This window comes from Piliocolobus tephrosceles, chromosome 4 (genome assembly GCF_002776525.5).
Source record: "Piliocolobus tephrosceles isolate RC106 chromosome 4, ASM277652v3, whole genome shotgun sequence".
Lineage (NCBI taxonomy): Eukaryota > Metazoa > Chordata > Mammalia > Primates > Cercopithecidae > Piliocolobus > Piliocolobus tephrosceles.
In genome coordinates, this window is record NC_045437.1 from 8,899,157 (window position 1) to 8,915,767 (window position 16,611).

General features: G+C 44.2%; 1 protein-coding gene, 1 long non-coding RNA gene and 1 other non-coding gene across 4 annotated transcripts in view; 2 read left to right on the plus strand and 1 right to left on the minus strand.

Moving 5' to 3' along the window:
- Nucleotides 1-5,705, minus strand: part of SEMA5A (semaphorin 5A) — a 510,195-nt gene extending 504,490 nt beyond the window's left edge. The window contains exon 1 of the mRNA XM_023218224.2: nt 5,191-5,705. The gene's annotated coding sequence lies outside the window, so the exon portion shown is untranslated. The remainder of the gene's footprint in view (nt 1-5,190) is intronic.
- A 51-nt stretch (nt 5,706-5,756) lies between these two features.
- On the plus strand, nt 5,757-9,801 carry LOC111546779. 2 transcript variants are annotated; one of them, XR_002732916.1, is made up of 3 exons: nt 5,757-6,074; nt 8,843-9,001; nt 9,152-9,801. It is a non-coding gene; the product is annotated as an uncharacterized LOC111546779 (long non-coding RNA). The 2 variants fall into 2 exon arrangements; XR_002732915.1 differs by lacking the exon at nt 9,152-9,801 and having other exon boundaries at nt 5,835-6,074; nt 8,843-9,044.
- Nucleotides 8,689-8,758, plus strand: LOC111546817. The gene has a single exon (XR_002732935.1). It is a non-coding gene; the product is annotated as a small nucleolar RNA SNORD123 (small nucleolar RNA).
- Nucleotides 9,802-16,611: the final 6,810 nt, after the last annotated feature.

Below are 16,611 nucleotides of genomic sequence, written 5' to 3' on the forward strand. Positions count from 1 at the left end.
ACGGTGGCTCACGCCTGTAATCCCAGCACTTTGGGAGGCCAAGGAGGTGTTCTCCTTCCACAGCAGGTCTGGGGGCACCAGCAGGAGTCAGCTGCCATGGTAGCTGGCTCAGAACAGCTTTGGGGGCCTTCTGCAAGATGTGTCACATCTCCAGTTTTGTTTTGTTGTTTTGTTTTGTTTTTACAGAAAGAAAAGCTCTTGGTGTGGAATTTTATTTGAAGTCGGTTTGCGAGGAATGCCATCTCTCCTGTGATTCAGGAGAATAGAAGTTTCGGTTTTATGATTTTGCAGACAGATCACAGGAAACTGCTTAGCAATTTTTTTTTCTTAGTTGCTTTCCTTGTTTTTCTTTCCATGGGTACATCATACATCGTTGCCAAACATTGGGTGGATTTGAACTGATTGAAAGAGGCTCGATTTTCTGTGAACAATTTGTCCTTGTGCTATCCTGATTGTCACTCGCCTATAACTTATTTAATTTCACATCTCAGCAAATACAGCATTATTTCTCCAATCGAGTTGGCTTCTGATAGAATCACTCTACTGGTTATTTATCATACATATCTGTCATTGAATTACCTATTGCAGTAGTATGATTTACTCTCAATTGTACATAAAAATGTAACATAAAATAACATTTTTCCAGTGTATACTCCTTCATTATTCTACATGACCCCTAGGTTAGCCAATTCTACAGAAATCCAGTGACAAATAATGGGTGGAAGATGGGAAGATAAAAGATTAGTGGGCTCATGACCTTTCGCTAATAAAAGAAATTCGGCCGGGCGCGGTGGCTCAAGCCTGTAATCCCAGCACTTTGGGAGGCCGAGACGGGCGGATCACGAGGTCAGGAGATCGAGACCATCCTGGCTAACACGGTGAAACCCCGTCTCTACTAAAAATACAAAAAACTAGCCGGGCGAGGTGGCGGGCGCCTGTAGTCCCAGCTACTCCGGAGGCTGAGGCAGGAGAATGGCGTGAACCCGGGAGGCGGAGCTTGCAGTGAGCTGAGATCCGGCCACTGCACTCCAGCTCGGGCGACAGAGCAAGACTCCGTCTCAAAAAAAATAAAAATAAAAAAATAAAAGAAATTCATCCTCTAAAAAAATTATTCTCTTTTAAAATAGTTTTTTTTCCCCCCCCCAAGTGTTAATCAGGAAACCAATTCCAGGAAACCAATAAGGAAAAAAAGTTTAAAAATAGAATGATTTTATTTTTCCCAAATACAACAATACTATGTCAGTACATTTTAAAATGTAGGAAAGGGAAATAAAATGTGCTTGTCTTTGCTCGTCAAACAACCATTAATCTTGGACCAAAAACGAAGGAGAAGAAAGAAGATGACAACAGCAATTCCTTTGGGAAAACTTTCTGTGTTTTTGAGCCCACTGCTGGGTTACTCCTTTTTTTTACATTTCACGCACAAGGTGAAATATGACTTGTTTTTGAAGTTGCCTGGCTTCAAAATACTCCGTGAAATGGACAGCCAGGTTTTCTTAGCTATACAGTCTTTTAGATGGCAAAGATTGTGTCAATACTAGTATGTTGAAATAAATTACCTATGATCCAATACCTTCTCTTGGATCAAGTTTTCATTTGTTTTGTTCTATTTGGCTTCAATTTTGAATCAAAGTTTTGAGTAGGCTCATTTATATTGAAAAGTTTGTCTATGTATATTCTAGCTTACTTTAATTTTACTTTTTCTTCTTTTCTCCCTATCAGAAATTGATTTTGTATATCTGGATAACCAATTCTTAAAAAAATTCATCTGAAAAATATGCTGTATATTTACCAAGCATACCCACATCTGTTTCTCCAAAGTGCTTCCCAGCAACCACATCTCACCCACTGAATTTATCCCCAAGTTGCTCCCAATCTATACAAGAATTAGAAACAAGAGATTGCCCCCTATCTATAACAGATCATCTCTGCAGGGCAGCAGAGTGATAAAAACTTAATTTTCAACCAAACTTCTGCATCTCAATTTTAAAAGGCTGCTGAGAACATATGTGAAATTATCTATGTTGTCAACTGTACTCAAGACAACTGAAAGTACTTATAGATGCTCACTTTATGATTCAAGAAAACAGTTAACTTTCTTGATATAAATTTGCAAGTAGATGCAGGTGAGCAGAAATGTACAAGGTTTCACTTTAGACACTTTGTACTGAGTTGTAACTCAATTTGTTAGACACCATAATTTACATTTTAAACATTATTTAACACATAAAAACTTGTCACCTTGGTATAATTACACCCCAAGCAGTTTGTCTGGGTAACTATAGCAACAATTGCAGAAACAGTTTAAAATACAAAATTGGTATAATTTTAGAATCAAGAATTATGGAGGATTTATTGCAGGATGTAGGGCTGCTGTACTCAAAAAGTTGTACATATACTACTATAAAAATGGATTCCTTGACTGGGATACATTATAAACTCATTTGTTCTATCTTGCACACCATCTACTTTGTAACTCAAACCTCTTCATTGGGATGAGTTTTTGATGTTAGTTAATTGTAGAGTTCATGATTACTTGTCTACATAATACAATGCCTTTACACTTTTGGGTGCACATTTAGCAAAGGTTTTCTGCTCCTCATCCACATCTTCCTGTATCAAAAGAAAAGACTCAGTTTCAATGACTTTATGACCAAAAAAGAAATCACTGGAAACTCTTAAAACTCATCACCAAGTTAAGTAAAACTGTGTCACGATTCAGATACGCGGCTCTCTCTAACATCAGGAGCATCTGACATCGTCCCCAAAGAGCTGGCATCTGTTATTTTGGGCCCCTACCACACAGCACAGAGAAAGGCTTGTTGGTTGTAACATTTGTCCTTCAGCAAGAGGCTAACATGACTCTGGAACTAAATTTCTTACTGCAAATCCACGGATGGGGCTTCAGAAGGCCCCTGACTCTCTAAAATTTATGCAGAAGTTTGTATAAATGTGTCTGTATTTATTTCGGTCTCGTGGTCAATACGTTTTAACAGCCTCGGTGCTATAAGTTTCTGAGTTTCATTCTCACAAGACACGTGATGAAATCATTGTAAAGGGAAACGGCAGTGAAGAACACAGGCTTATTTTAACCAAATTCTGAACATCTCAAAAATTTCTTTTGGACAGAGACAAGCTCTACCACCCAGGAGACCAAAGCCTTTGCTCGCAGCAGGGATCTCGCAGCTGTTTGACATTACAACAACCAAACGAGTTAGTGCAATTCACAAAAGACATCAAATGATTAGCATCATCTGTCTTCTCCCTGTTAATAAAAGTACATATTGGCTAAAAGCACGTAAAAATAGATGTCAGTTTATCACCTCCACACTTCAATGTGTATACAAATGCTTAGCTTGACCTCACGGAGCAATGTGGATGAGCAAGCTTCTATAACCAAAGTTTTTAAAAGAAAGAAACTCAAGGAAAAAAAAATCTGTGTTTCAAGTGAACCAAACAATTACACTCAGGGCTGTTTTTTCATGAAAAACAAACATAGAAAAATAAATCTTTTGGAAGGGAAAAAAAATCCATGTTTCTTTTGGTGTAAATACAGGCACAGACAAGAAAGTTATTTCAGTTACACATAACTTAAAGGTATTATCCGCCTTAACTGAAGTGGTATAAAGTGGTCAGGATAAACATTACACTCTCTAAAATAATGAAACTGGCATTAATTAGCAACAAATTTAGCAATCCTAATTAGGTATTGAAAAATCTTTCTTATTAAAGTCTGGTTTTGTGTTTCTGTCTCCTTATGAACATAATACCTCTATAATTAATAACATATCTGCTGATTCCAAACTCAGGCATGATGACAGAGCTCTTCTGGGTAAGCGAGACGTAAAACTTGTCTTTCTTCAAAACGAACTACAACAATCATTTGTGATTCCTGATGTGTTAACTAAAGTACCCCTAAAAAGCAGAACGGTATGAAACAAAGCTCACGCTAGCTTCCCTCAATTTCGATTTCTTTCTGAGTAAATGCAACAGTCACAAGGAAGACACATGTCCAGACAAGGAAGAGTTTACACGGATCTTTTTCTCTGGAAGAGACCTTTCTAGTTAGAGCACTTATGTCTGGCCGCCACCTTTCCTGCCCCCTCTTCTAGCAAGGCTGACAGCTCTCTATAGCCACCGGATCAGCTCCCCCAATCCCCGGCCCCCAAAATGAAATTACTGCAAGATCTGCCTGGTTCTGCTGTGTGTCGCCTGGGACTCCCGCCCACTCGCCCAGGACCCAGCAACTGCCTGTGGCTCCTAGTCCTCAGAGCGCTCGCTCGCAGCGCCCCCTGCCGGGAATCCCGAGGACGCCGCAGGCGCAGGAAAGTTAAATCCCAACTCTGGCCGCGGCGTCCAGGTACAAAGCAAGCAAAGGGCTAGGAGGTGAACGCGCTTCCCGCCAAAGCCCAGAGAACCAGGCTGTGACCGCGCCAAGCCAGGCACCGGGCGCCGCGGGAAGCGAGCCGCGGGAATCACTCCTCCACAACTGTTCCCACGCACATCTTGGGAAAAACCGTTCCCTCTGGGGCCCAAAACCCTGAGCCAGGGTTTGTAAAATCCGTGGAGCAGCGGAGGGATACCTGGGGAACGGCGCTTGCCTAACTGCAGCCCACCTGGCTGGCGGCTCCCCAGGCCTCTGCATCCCCGCCTTAGTGTCTTTCATTACCTAAGGCGCTTGGTGGAGTTGAGCCCAAGTCTCAACTGCCTCCCGGTTCCCCTGTAAGGACAGCAGGAAAACCTGCCCAAGCCGGCGAGGCTGCGAGGTGGCGGCTCCCGGACCGCCAAGTCCCGACCTCCGTGTCCCCCGCCCCCGGCTCCCGGCAGTGCGAGCCTGGAGGCGCGCCGGTGCGGACACAGACCAGCGTGCGCACCTTTCCGGGTGTTGGGCTGGGGTCACGTCTCGCCCACCGCGACGCTCCGGCTCCTTACCTCTCCATGCTCAGACCTCTGCACAGGCGGGTACACAAACTTCCAACCTGTGCATTAGCTCAACTGTGGGCGCCCCCGGACTGACGGGGGTCCTAATCCTGTAAGCTGAACCCCCGCCCAGGTGCTTGCTGATGGATCCCACCCGAGATTCGCACCACCCACCAGCCGACGGCTGCAGTCTCCCGGTACCGGCCAGCGGCGCGGCGCGGTCAGGGGCTCCGGCCAAGGCCACGCAGGGATCGGGCGGGGGTCGCTCACCAGGTGCGGGGCGCGCTGGTGCCAGTCATCCAGTGCCTGGGGGCCAGAGCGGCTCGGAGGATCCTCTTCAGCACCTGGCTAGGGAAGTGGAAGCAGCAGCTGCAGCCGCCCCCTGCCACTTCCCCAGAGCCGCCCCCTACTCGCTGCTCTCCAGAATGAGGGCACCCGCTTGGGAGCCACGAGAACAGTCCCCGAGCGCGTAGCCAACCGGTGGGTGGGCAGGTTCGCGCCCAGCAGTGACGACCCGCGAAGTGGCAAAGTTAGGTTTCCGAGACAGCTCCGCGGGGCAGTCGCCGGTGGGAGAGGGTAGCGCCCCGGGATGAGTCACACTGGCCGGGCCTCCCCTGCAAAGGGAAGGTGGAGGGCCGGGGCTGCAGCGGGCCAGGGGCTGCGAAGCCCACCCGCGGCGGGAAAGCAGCGCTCAGGAGCGGGCGCAGCGAGAGCAGCCGCCACCGGCGCCGCCTTCCCGGGGAGTAGATCCGCGCGGGGCGAGCGGGCGCGGAGAGCGCGGGGCGGGGAGCGCGGGGCCGCCTGGGCCCGCCCCCGCCCCGCCCCCGCCGCCGCGCCTCCTCCTCCTCCTCCTCCCTGCCCGGGTGAAACTCCAGCGCCCCACCCGCGCCTGACCTCCCCGAGCCCCGCCCCTTCCCGGTACGGGACCCCCACCTTCGCTCCCGGGAGCCACGCTGCACCCCGGAGTTCCATTCCTGCTTCCCCGGTGCGAGTGCGGCCGAGCGCTGACTTTTGGGGGCTCCCTTCCCGGTCTCACTGGGTCCCTCTGCGGCTCCCCCGCCCGCTGTCCCGCCTCAGACGTGGCTGCACCCCGGAGCGGGGCGCCGGCCGAGACCTGAGACGTGGCGATGCCGCTCTGCCGGCCTCGGCTCCAGGTACGTGCTCTTCCCTGGGCTGAATCTGGCCCTGGGGTTGGGGGCAGGGGCCGTCTGGTCCTCCGGAACTCGAACTTTGTGATTTTGTTCTTTCTGTGTGACACCCTCATCCGTTCTGAGAGGGAAACTCCTTTAAAAAAGCGAGAGAGTCCGTCGTTGCGGGTTCTTGGAGGAGCCCTTTGGGGGTGAGCCTCCCGGCTAGTTTGGGTCGATTTCAGCGGGATGAAGTCCAGGAAATGAACAAATCTGACGAATCAGGGAGGCAGGTGAAGAGGTCCCCAGGTAGCCACGCTGAGCGTTAAGAGAGAAGTCCCGTATGGTCAAAGTCATTCGTCCAATTCTGAGCCCAATATTCCTTGGTGCACTTTTGCAGGATCTTTGGGCCTTGCTAAGTACTCAGGTGAAAAGTTTATAGTTGGAAAGCAAGTGAAGTACCTTTGAAGGCGTGTATAATTGGATACTTTGTTGCAGGTTTTCAGCTTCTGAAGCAGGCGGTGGGGGAGAGAAGGGGGCAGCCTCGCGAAAAGAGCAAATGGTAAAGTTATAGGAGTAGAAGGTGTAAAACTTGGGTGCGGAGTCCTGACTGGCCTTGAGTGGCCCTTTGCCGCTGGATGGGGGTGCGGGACAGTATCTCTGGGCCCTTTTTTCTCCATCTGCACCTCAAAGGGAGGCTTGAAGGTCCCTGCATGAGGAAACTCGTGAATTGCCCTCTCCTAACCGCAGTGAGGTAGGGACTCGGTAAGGACCCGAGTTCACACCAGCGCCCTTCCAGCCAGTGGTGGGTTATGGATGGGCCTCGCTGGTCCTGGGCATGGTCCGGCGCGTCCATAAGGGTTCCATTGAGCTCATCAATAAAACAAAGAAGCTATTGCAGGCTGTCGGGTGTCATAGCTCGCACAGTAGCCATGCAGACCTGAGAGGACAATGGAAATACAAATTGCCGACGATGTGTCTTTATTTTCTAGAACTTGATTTTTTTCATAAAAGAATTAAGTGAAAGCAGTTCCGAAGGTTTCTATGAAAGTCCAGACCATCCCCAAATGCTCAGTTTCTGGCACGTGTGATCTGGCTGTCTTGGGTACTCAGCACTTACTGGGATTTCCTTTAAGGCCTCTGGGAGGAAGTGTCAGTAGCCGGCAGGCCTCCTTGGCAAGCATTTCTCCCTGGGTTGTGGCGGGGCTCCTGGCCTGCTGTGTGGCAGCTGCAGGCTCCTGGGGACCTGAACGAAAAGCTTAACTGTTCTCCCTTCCCTTGCTTGGCACTTAGGACACTAGTTCCATTCCAGACATTCCGATTCTCTTGCCTACGTGGCACAGAGGCCTAGGAGCCTCCCTGGGAGGAAGAGGCAGGCCAAGGTCTTGCCTGGCTGCTTCGAGGGGGGAAGATGTAGACAGGAAGCTGCCTTCTGCTTGGATTCTGCAGCCTTTGCATGGACCTGTGGAGCCTATGTGGCCAGGGTGAAGGAGACAGAAATTAGAACCCAATGTATTCAGCTAATCCTCTTCTTGCCTCTGAACATTGCAGTTAATACTTTAAAAGAAAAAAAAAAAAAGAAAAAAACTCTTGGCATATAGAGCTAAGCAGTGGGAAGAAGATCGCTTTCTACACCATAACCCAATAGGTCTGATAACATAACACTGAACTGGATAAATTATGTAATTTTGTATGTATGTAGGGGAAGAGTTGAATTCAGTTTTGCTGTTTACAGGCTGCACCAATGCACTGTTAAAAGATGTATATTTTAGTGATAATTACAAAATAATTGCTAATAAGCAGGTAAATCAAATTATAATTTAGAGTGCATCCTTTGTTTAAAGTGACATGGATCTAAATTGAGGATATAATTTTGAGTTTTAACCTGGGGAAAGTTCTTTTTATTTATTTATTTTTTTGAGACGGAGTCTTGCTCTGTTGCCCAGACTGGAGTGCAGTGGCGGGATCTCAGCTCACTGCAAGCTCCGCCTCCCAGGTTCACGCCATTCTCCTGCCTCAGCCTCCTGAATAGCTGGGACTACAGGCACCCGCCACCACGCCTGGCTATTTTTTTTTTTTTTTTTTTTTTAGTAGAGACAGGGTTTCACCATATTGGCCAGCATGGTCTGGATCTCCTGACCTCGTGACCTGCCCGCCTCGGCCTCCTAAAGTGCTGGGATTACAGGCATGACCCACCACGCCCAGCCAACATGGAGAAGTTCTTTACCTTTTCTGAGCTACAGTCTCTTCACCAGGAGCTTAGACACACCAGCCTGGCAGGGGTATGTCAGTTGTCTGCTGGAAAGGAGAAAGACAGTAATCTGTGTAAAATACACACCCAGCCCCCAATATATAAGCAGGCTTTCCATAAACAAAGTCATTTTGAAGTATATACAGGTATTTCTTTTTTCTAACAAAATTTTTCTTTTTTTTTTTTTTTTCTTTGTAAAGGTCTTGCTTGCTAGAAAGCTATCTGCATTACGCTGCTTCTCATCACATAAAACTAAGGATGATCACTTTTAAACAAACAAACAAAAATATTTAGTTCTCTTCTTTTCAAAATAAAATATAGCTTTCCCTAAACTGTTTTAGGTGAGCCATGCACACAATGTGAAAGAATGAGGAAACCAACAAAACACTTGGTGAAAATGATGAATTCTGGGGCGCTGATTCATGTGACTTGAAAAACGCCATCCATTTCCTGATTCACCTCACTTCTGTTCGGAACTATGAAAGATCACTTATGTTTCTGTACTAATTGACCAATTTTGTCTTGTCTTTACTTCCCTCCCTAGTGCTTGAATTTCAGCCACATGCCTAAGCTGCCATCTCAGACCAGAGGAACAGGGAGGGGGGCTTTCTGGAAAGAACATCACCTGGAAGAAATCAGGACATGGCTGTGGGCCATGAGTGACCTTCAAGGAAAGCCAGCTATCTGTGGTATTTAAGATGTGGTAAGATTGTATTAAAACTGTAGAAAAAACCTCAATCCAGAAATCGTGACCTCTTGACATTTACATCTTAACTGGATTTTCCTGCCAATGAGACACATTACAATCATCCTCCATGAGTGTTCTCTTTTTACCCCGTCTTCATTCTTTTAGATCCATGACATTTAAGAACTGAAGAAACGAAAAGATCATCTGATCAGTCCCATCCGTCTTTTTCCTAGTGATAAACATTGGTACAAAGATGTGAAGTTTGATGTCTCACTAAGACTGCGTAGTGCTGCTTTATTGCTCACCTACTTCAAAGTATTGGGAAAACATGATTCCCAATACAGTACAGGTGAGGCTGGGTTGCACCCAAACAGGTTTCTTTTGTCAGATTCTTTTGATGGATCAGGAACCTACAAGTGGGGAGATTTAAGGGAAATCGCCCCTACACTTGCGTTTTCTTTACGTCTTTAGGGTTCTCTTACCCCAAGAAACATACATTCCTCTTTAGTGTAGCAGCCCATTCTATTGGCAAAGTTAAGCAGACTAGTTTTATTTAAAGAGAGCCACCCAGAACCTTAGACAGATAGAAAATACTTGAGGTGCAGATGAGAGTGAGCACAAATGTGCATAGCACGTGCAGTTTCCTGGCCCTTAAACTGAAGGGCCACATCAGTCTGCTCCTCCAGACACAGCCTGGGACCCCATAATGTGCCCCGCTCTGCAGTCTGAGCTTCCACTCAAGTCCACCAGGGCCTGTCTCACACAACCCATGTCTGGTCAGAGGGTTGCACTTTGCCACTGCCATATGTTCCCAGAGGTTGGCACAGCATGACCTGGACCTCACCTAACCCAGGCAAACTCGGCTCATCTTTGAGCTCTGTGGAACCCATTTCTCAAGGAAGAACCACATTTGCACCTCACAGCCACGTTCAAGGAAGCAGCCTGGGTAAAGCAATGACTCAAGGATACAACAAGCAGACCACACAATTAACAAGATGTGCTGACTCGCAGGAGCGGCTGGGGGAGGGTAGGTGTCATTTTCCCTGTTTATTTTTTTCTTAAGAAGAGTTTACTGATTCTTCTTTCAGTACGGGCCTCTTAATAAGATATTGTGCTTTACTTCAGCTACGTGTGCAGAAAATTAAAGGATTCTAGAAGTCTGAAAATGTTTTGCCCTGTCCTTTTGGTTAAATTTCTGGACACATTGTCTAGCAACTCAATTTGCTTAAACAAAATTGGTGTGTCGAAAAAGCCCAAGTCATCTTTTATAAGTATGGTCTGGGGAGAAGAAAAAGAAAATGCTAAGTTTGAAAGATTTTTGGAATATCTGAAGAAAATACAGATAGCTTGTGGCATGGAGATAAAGCCTCTGGATAGTTTCCAGGCTGTTATTTTCTGACATTGAGTCTTGTATATATCTTGAATGTCTATAAGCAAAGAATGGCTATACTTTTTTTAAAAAAAAGATACGTTTTATCCTTATTAATCAATGTCCTCTCTGTTCCTCTGCCTTTGAAAATAGAGCTTTGGGGAAAAAGAAATACCTTTGGAAATACGTTTTCAAAAATAATGTTCATCCTGCTTAGATTTAGAAGCACGGATTACTCTGCCTTAGTTTATTTCATTATTTACCAGAGAGATTAACTCAAAATAACCTTGAGTTAATGAAAAGATGATTTATTAAGTGAAATTAAAGCCAAAAGTAAAATGTCTCCTAAAGCAAATCCGTAGAAAGAAGAGCCATCAAGGATTCAGTGGGCCCTCCATCAAGTGCTGGTTCAGACCCTCCTTTCCATTCCATTCTCGTTGCCATAATTCACAGTGTCAGTGTCTCTCACCCAAAATACCAACACCACCTCTTACTGTCTCCCTGACTCCAGTTCCAGTGATCATTCCCCAATCAGCAGCATCACACTCACCCCTCACACACACGTCGTCAGCATCATTACCCTTAATAACACAGACCTGATTTTATTTGAATTGGAAACCACTTGGCTTTAAAAAAAATCTCCCTTGCAGCTAGGTGAGGCCATAGAACTCAGCCGTAACCCATAAGATGTAAGTGGAGTAGGATTCTAAGACAGGCTTTGTAAAAGGGGGCAGGCAACTAAATGGGCATGGTCTTTCCTGTCCTCTCCTAGTTCTGGATTCCCACCTGGAAGTTGATTGTGATGGTGGAAATACCAGGCACTTGGGTGCGATGGCTCATGCCTATAATCCCAGCACTTTGGGAGGTCGTGGTGAGTAGATCACCTGAGGTCAGAAGTTTGGGACCAGCCTAACATGGTGAAGCCCCATCTCTACTAAAAATACAAAAATTAGCCGGGCATGGTGACACGCACCTGTAGTCCTAGCTACTCGGGAGGCTGAGGCAGGAGAATCTCTTGAACTGGGGAGGAGGAGGTTGCAGTGAGCCAAGATCATGCCACTGCACTCCAGCCTGGGTGACAGAGTGAGACTCCGTCCCAAAACAAACAAAAAAAATGAAATGCCAGGCACTAGTTTAGACTCTTGAGGATATAAGTTATGAGCCAAGGATAATGGTATAAAAAGTAGCCCAAATCCCTTGTGACTCCATGGAGCCCCTGCCTCAGCCCTGAATTACCTAACCCCAGACTTCATGACCTGAGAAAGAAAGCACTTTCTGTTTTGCTTTAGCCATCATTGTTTCTGTTCTGTTTTTAGCAGGAGAATGTGATTCCTTACTGATGGAGGGGATTCAGTTCCTCCAGATCTGGCAGCCCTGCAGCTTCATCCCTCAACATTGCAGCCTATGCAGCCAGTGCCCCTCCCCCTTTCTCCCACCCGGCTTTCCCATCTGCAACCAAGCTTGTTGCACACCATGTGCCAGACGCACGGCTGCACATTCAAAATAGAATGAAAAGACATACAGAGGCGATCCCTGCCCTTTCAGAAGTTACAGCTTACCGAGTTACAGCTTACTGAGTTATGGAACCCACAAGTATGTAATTCTAAACCCTGATACATGCTATGAAGGACAAATATATGGGTGTCTGGTTTAGTCTGGGGAATGGGAGAGGCATCACTGAAAAAGTAGCATTGGCGATGAGATTTGAAGGATGAGTAGAGACCAGCAAGAAAGTGGGAAAGATAAAGGATAAGAGTAAGACTCCAGAAAAGGGTGGAAATGGTGATTAACTTTGGAATTTAATTCAAACACATTTGTTAAAGTATCAAGGATAGTAATAGTGATTGCAAATGAATAGCAATAGATACTGTCGTAGTCCATTTCAGGCTGCTATAACGAAAAGCCTTAATTCTCAGTAACATCTAAACAATAGAAATGTATTTATCACAGTTCTGGAGGCTGGAAAGTTCACGATCCAGGCACCAGCAGGTGAAGGCACAGTCTCTGCTTCCAAGATGGTGCCTTGTTTCTGCATCCTCTGGAGAAGAGGAACACTGTGTCCATACATGGCTGAAGAGCTAGATGGAGAAAAGGGCCCAGCTAGTTCCCTCCAGCCCTTTTACAAGCCGCTAATCCCACTTACGAAATCACAGCCCTTACTGCCTAATCACCTCCAAAAGGCCCCACCTCTTAATACTGTTGGATTGAGAATTAACTTTCAACATGAATTTTTGGGAGGATACAGTCAAACCATAGCATTCTTCCCCTGCCCCCTCAAAATTCATGTCCTCATATACAAAATTCATCCCAAAATCGGTAACTTATTGCCAAAATTCTTAACGTGTTCCAGCATTAACTTTAAAGTCTAAGTCCAAGGTCTCATTTAAACATGATCTATATCAGAAACAGCTGAGACTGAAGGTACAATTCATCCTAAGGCAAACTCCTCCAGCTCTGAGCCTATGAAATCAAACAAGTGATGTGCTTCCAAAATACGATAGTGGTACAGGCATAGGATATACATTCCCATTCAGGAAGGGAGAAATGGGCGAGAAGAAAGTGTCACAGGCCCCATGGAAGTCCAAAACTCAACAAGGCAAACTGTTAAATCTTGAGGTTTAAGAAGGGTCTTCTTTGAGTCCATGTTCATCCTTCCGTACACACTGGGGCAAGGGTTGGACATCCAAGGGTCCAACCAGCCCTACCCCCATGGCTTTGCTGGGCACAGCCCATGCTGTAGCTCTCACAAGTTAGAGTCTAGTGCCTGTGGCTCTCCTAGGCTGGCATTGCATGCTGGTGGCTCTACCAGTTTGGGATCTCGAGGGCAACCCTGACCCCACAGCTCTGCTGGTCATTACCCTAGTAGGCACCCTCTGTACCTGTCTCACCTTTTGGACAGTTCTCTGTCTGGGCTCTGAGCTCTCCAAGACATCTTTTGAAATCTACGTGGAGATAGCCATGCCTCCACAGCTCATACACTCTATATAAATGCAGAGTTGGCACTTCAAGAATGTCATCAAGGCTTATTACTTGTACCTTTCAGAAGGGTGGCCCAAGCCACATCTGAGCCCACTTGAGCCCCAGCTGGAGCAGCTAAAAAGCACTGTGTTAGAATGTGGGGAACAAATATCTGAGGAGGCCCCAGGCAGTGAGTCCTGAGGGCCACAGGTGCCCATGGCCCCTCCCTCAAAACCTTTCTGACTTGAAGGCCCTGGTACTCTGGGATCATGATGGGAGCGGCAGCCTCAAAGATTGAAATGCCTTTGGAATCATTCTTCTATTGTCTGGATAAATAGCGTCTGGCTTCCTTATAGCCACACTAATATCATATCAAAAGTTACGTTTGCTGAGCCATGCCCTTGGTATTCTCTGAATATTCATTTGCAATTACTATTCAAAGGGCTGAACATGCCCTTTGAACCTTTACAACCTGGAAAGACTGAAAATTTTCCATATCTTTAAGTTCTACTTCCCTTTTTATTGTAAATTCATTTTTAATTCATTTCTCTTCTCTTGCATTTTATGATGAACAGTCAAGAAAAGCCATGTAGTACCTTGAACACTTTGCTTAGAGATTTCTTTCACCAAATATCCTAGTATATCACTATTAAATTCCACCCTCCACAGAGCACTAGAATGCAGACACAATTCAGCCAAGTTCTTTACCACTTTATAATAAAGATAGCCTTTCCTCCAGTTTCCAGAACATTTTCATCTGACACCTCATCAAAAGGACCTTTAGCATCCATATTTCTACCAACATTTTGATTACAATCTTTTACATAATTTCCAAGAAGACTGAGGCTCTGTCTATAACTCTTCTTATGAGCCTTTACCTTTGACAGTCCATTTATGGCAATCTAGGCTTTTTCTAGCCTACTTTGCCAAACTCAGCCTCTACCCATTACCGAGTTCCAAAGTCGCTCCCACATTTTCAGGTATTCACTACTGCAGCACCCCACTACTCATTACCAATTTCTGTTTTAGTTCATTCCAGGTTCCTATAACAAAAACCTTAAGCTGGTTACTTTATAAACAATAGAAATACATTTCTCATGGTTCTGAAGACTGAGAAGTCCAAGATCAAATCACCAGTAGGTTCAGTATCTGGTCATTGCTTCCAAGGCAAAATTAATCCTTATTTTATTATCAGCATTCCAGTGAATAGAAGAATCATAGGCCAAATACTAACAAATTCAAGGATGTTTTATCATTAGAAAATATGCTAATACAAATCACCTCGTCAACAAATTTTTAAAAAACCATATGATTATTTCAATAGCTGCAGAATATGTTTTGATAAAATTAAATGTGTTTGTCATTCAAACAAAAAAAAAAAACCTCTTAGCTAACTAGTAATAGAAGGTAATTTACCTAAATTGACAGACTATCTACCAAAAAAAAAAAAAAAAAAAAACAACAACAACAAAAAACTTGTTATTTAGTGGTGAAAAGTCTTAGGCATTCAATTGAAAGAGAAGATCAAGACAACCTGTACTTTCGATCACTGTTGTTGAAGAGAAATATCTGTAAGGACAAATCAAATCTCCTTATGGATATTTCTCTTCAACATCTAAACAGTGATTGAAAAGGGAAAAATTAACTTTTAATTTCAGTTAATAAAATTGTATCTAATAAAAACACTTAGGAACATCTGCATATCAATAATTAGAATAAAGAGAAAGTTCTATTAAGTTCTGAAAGACTTTTGTGAAGAAATTATAAAGCTAAATTTAAATCCTAAAGAAGACCAAAATAAATGTATGTTATTCCACATTGATGTATTGGAAGATTCAGTATATAATACCTTAAACATAAAATATTTATACAGAAATATCCATGCTACCCAAATTTATCCTTCAATACAATGTACATCTCATCAAAATCTCAAATGGCTTTTTATGAAACCCAACATCCTAAAGTTTACAAGCAAAGCAAACACAAATTTCCATGAGTGATTAAGGAATGTCTGTAGATTAGGAACAAGGTTGATAAGCATCATATCAATATTGTTCATAGGGCTATAGAAATTAAGACATAGAGATACTGACCCAGGGACAGACAGAGAGAACAATAAACAAAGCCTATAAACAGACTCACATAGACCCCCTCTTGAGTGACATATGACAAAAGAGGTATGGTGGCTCACTGGGGATAAAAGGTACTCAATAGATAGGCCTAAGACAATTGACTACTCATATGTAAAAACAGTGAATTAGTACCCCCCCCCTTAAGCTATTTATAGAACAACTTCGAATTAGTTTAAAGCAAAGTAAGAAACAAAACATTACTTACAAAAACCTACAAGACACTATCTGTATGACCGCTGGATGGGGAAGCAGTTCTTTAAACAAGATATAAAGACTAGCCATAAAGAAAAAAAAATCAATACAGTAAACAACATTAAAGTTTAGAACTTCCATATGATGATATACAACTTAAAAACAAGCCATAGCCTAGGGGAATTTTCAGTGCATACAAATGACAAAAGATGGTAGGCAAAATATATTTTCAAAGTCCTACCAATCCATTGGAAAAGGACAAAGCAAAAACTGTACAAATGAAACAAGAAGCTCAATGGCCAATAAGTATAACAACACAAGCTCCCCAGTAATCATGGAAAGGCAGTTAAAACCAGGATGCATCATTTCATACCAATCAGAGTAGCAATAATGAAAAAAATCTGACAATACCAGCTGTTATCAGATGTTGGCAAGGGAATCTTTAGAGGTGTAAGCTGGTACAATCACTTGGGAAGGCATTGTGGCCACTCTTGCAATGTCTAAAATGTACATTCCATGCAGTGCAGTTGACAAGGTTGCAGAAGGGACATGTAGTATACTGCCAGTTTATATAAAGTATGTAAACCAAAAAATCAGATCTATATTTTATGGGTACATGCACAGTAGTAAAATAGCACAGAAATGATAAATAATAAATTCAGTAATATGACAAGGGAGGGAACAGGGAGATTGTGCAAAGATCATCAAAGGCCACCAACTTTATCTTTGATTCTGTTTTCCACTAAAATGAAAAAAAAAATGCAGCAAATAATGAAAAATGTTAAGATCAGACAGAGATGCTTTGGTGGGTGTTCATTAGATTATTATCCTTTTCTGTATGCTCAGAAGATTTCATAATTCAATAGAGAGGGTTAATAGGAAGGAAGAAAGTGCAGTCAGGAGGTGGAAACTCATTGGAGCAGTTTTGTCCTGAAGAGAAACAAATAAACTGGTAGCAGGTGGACCTGTGCACA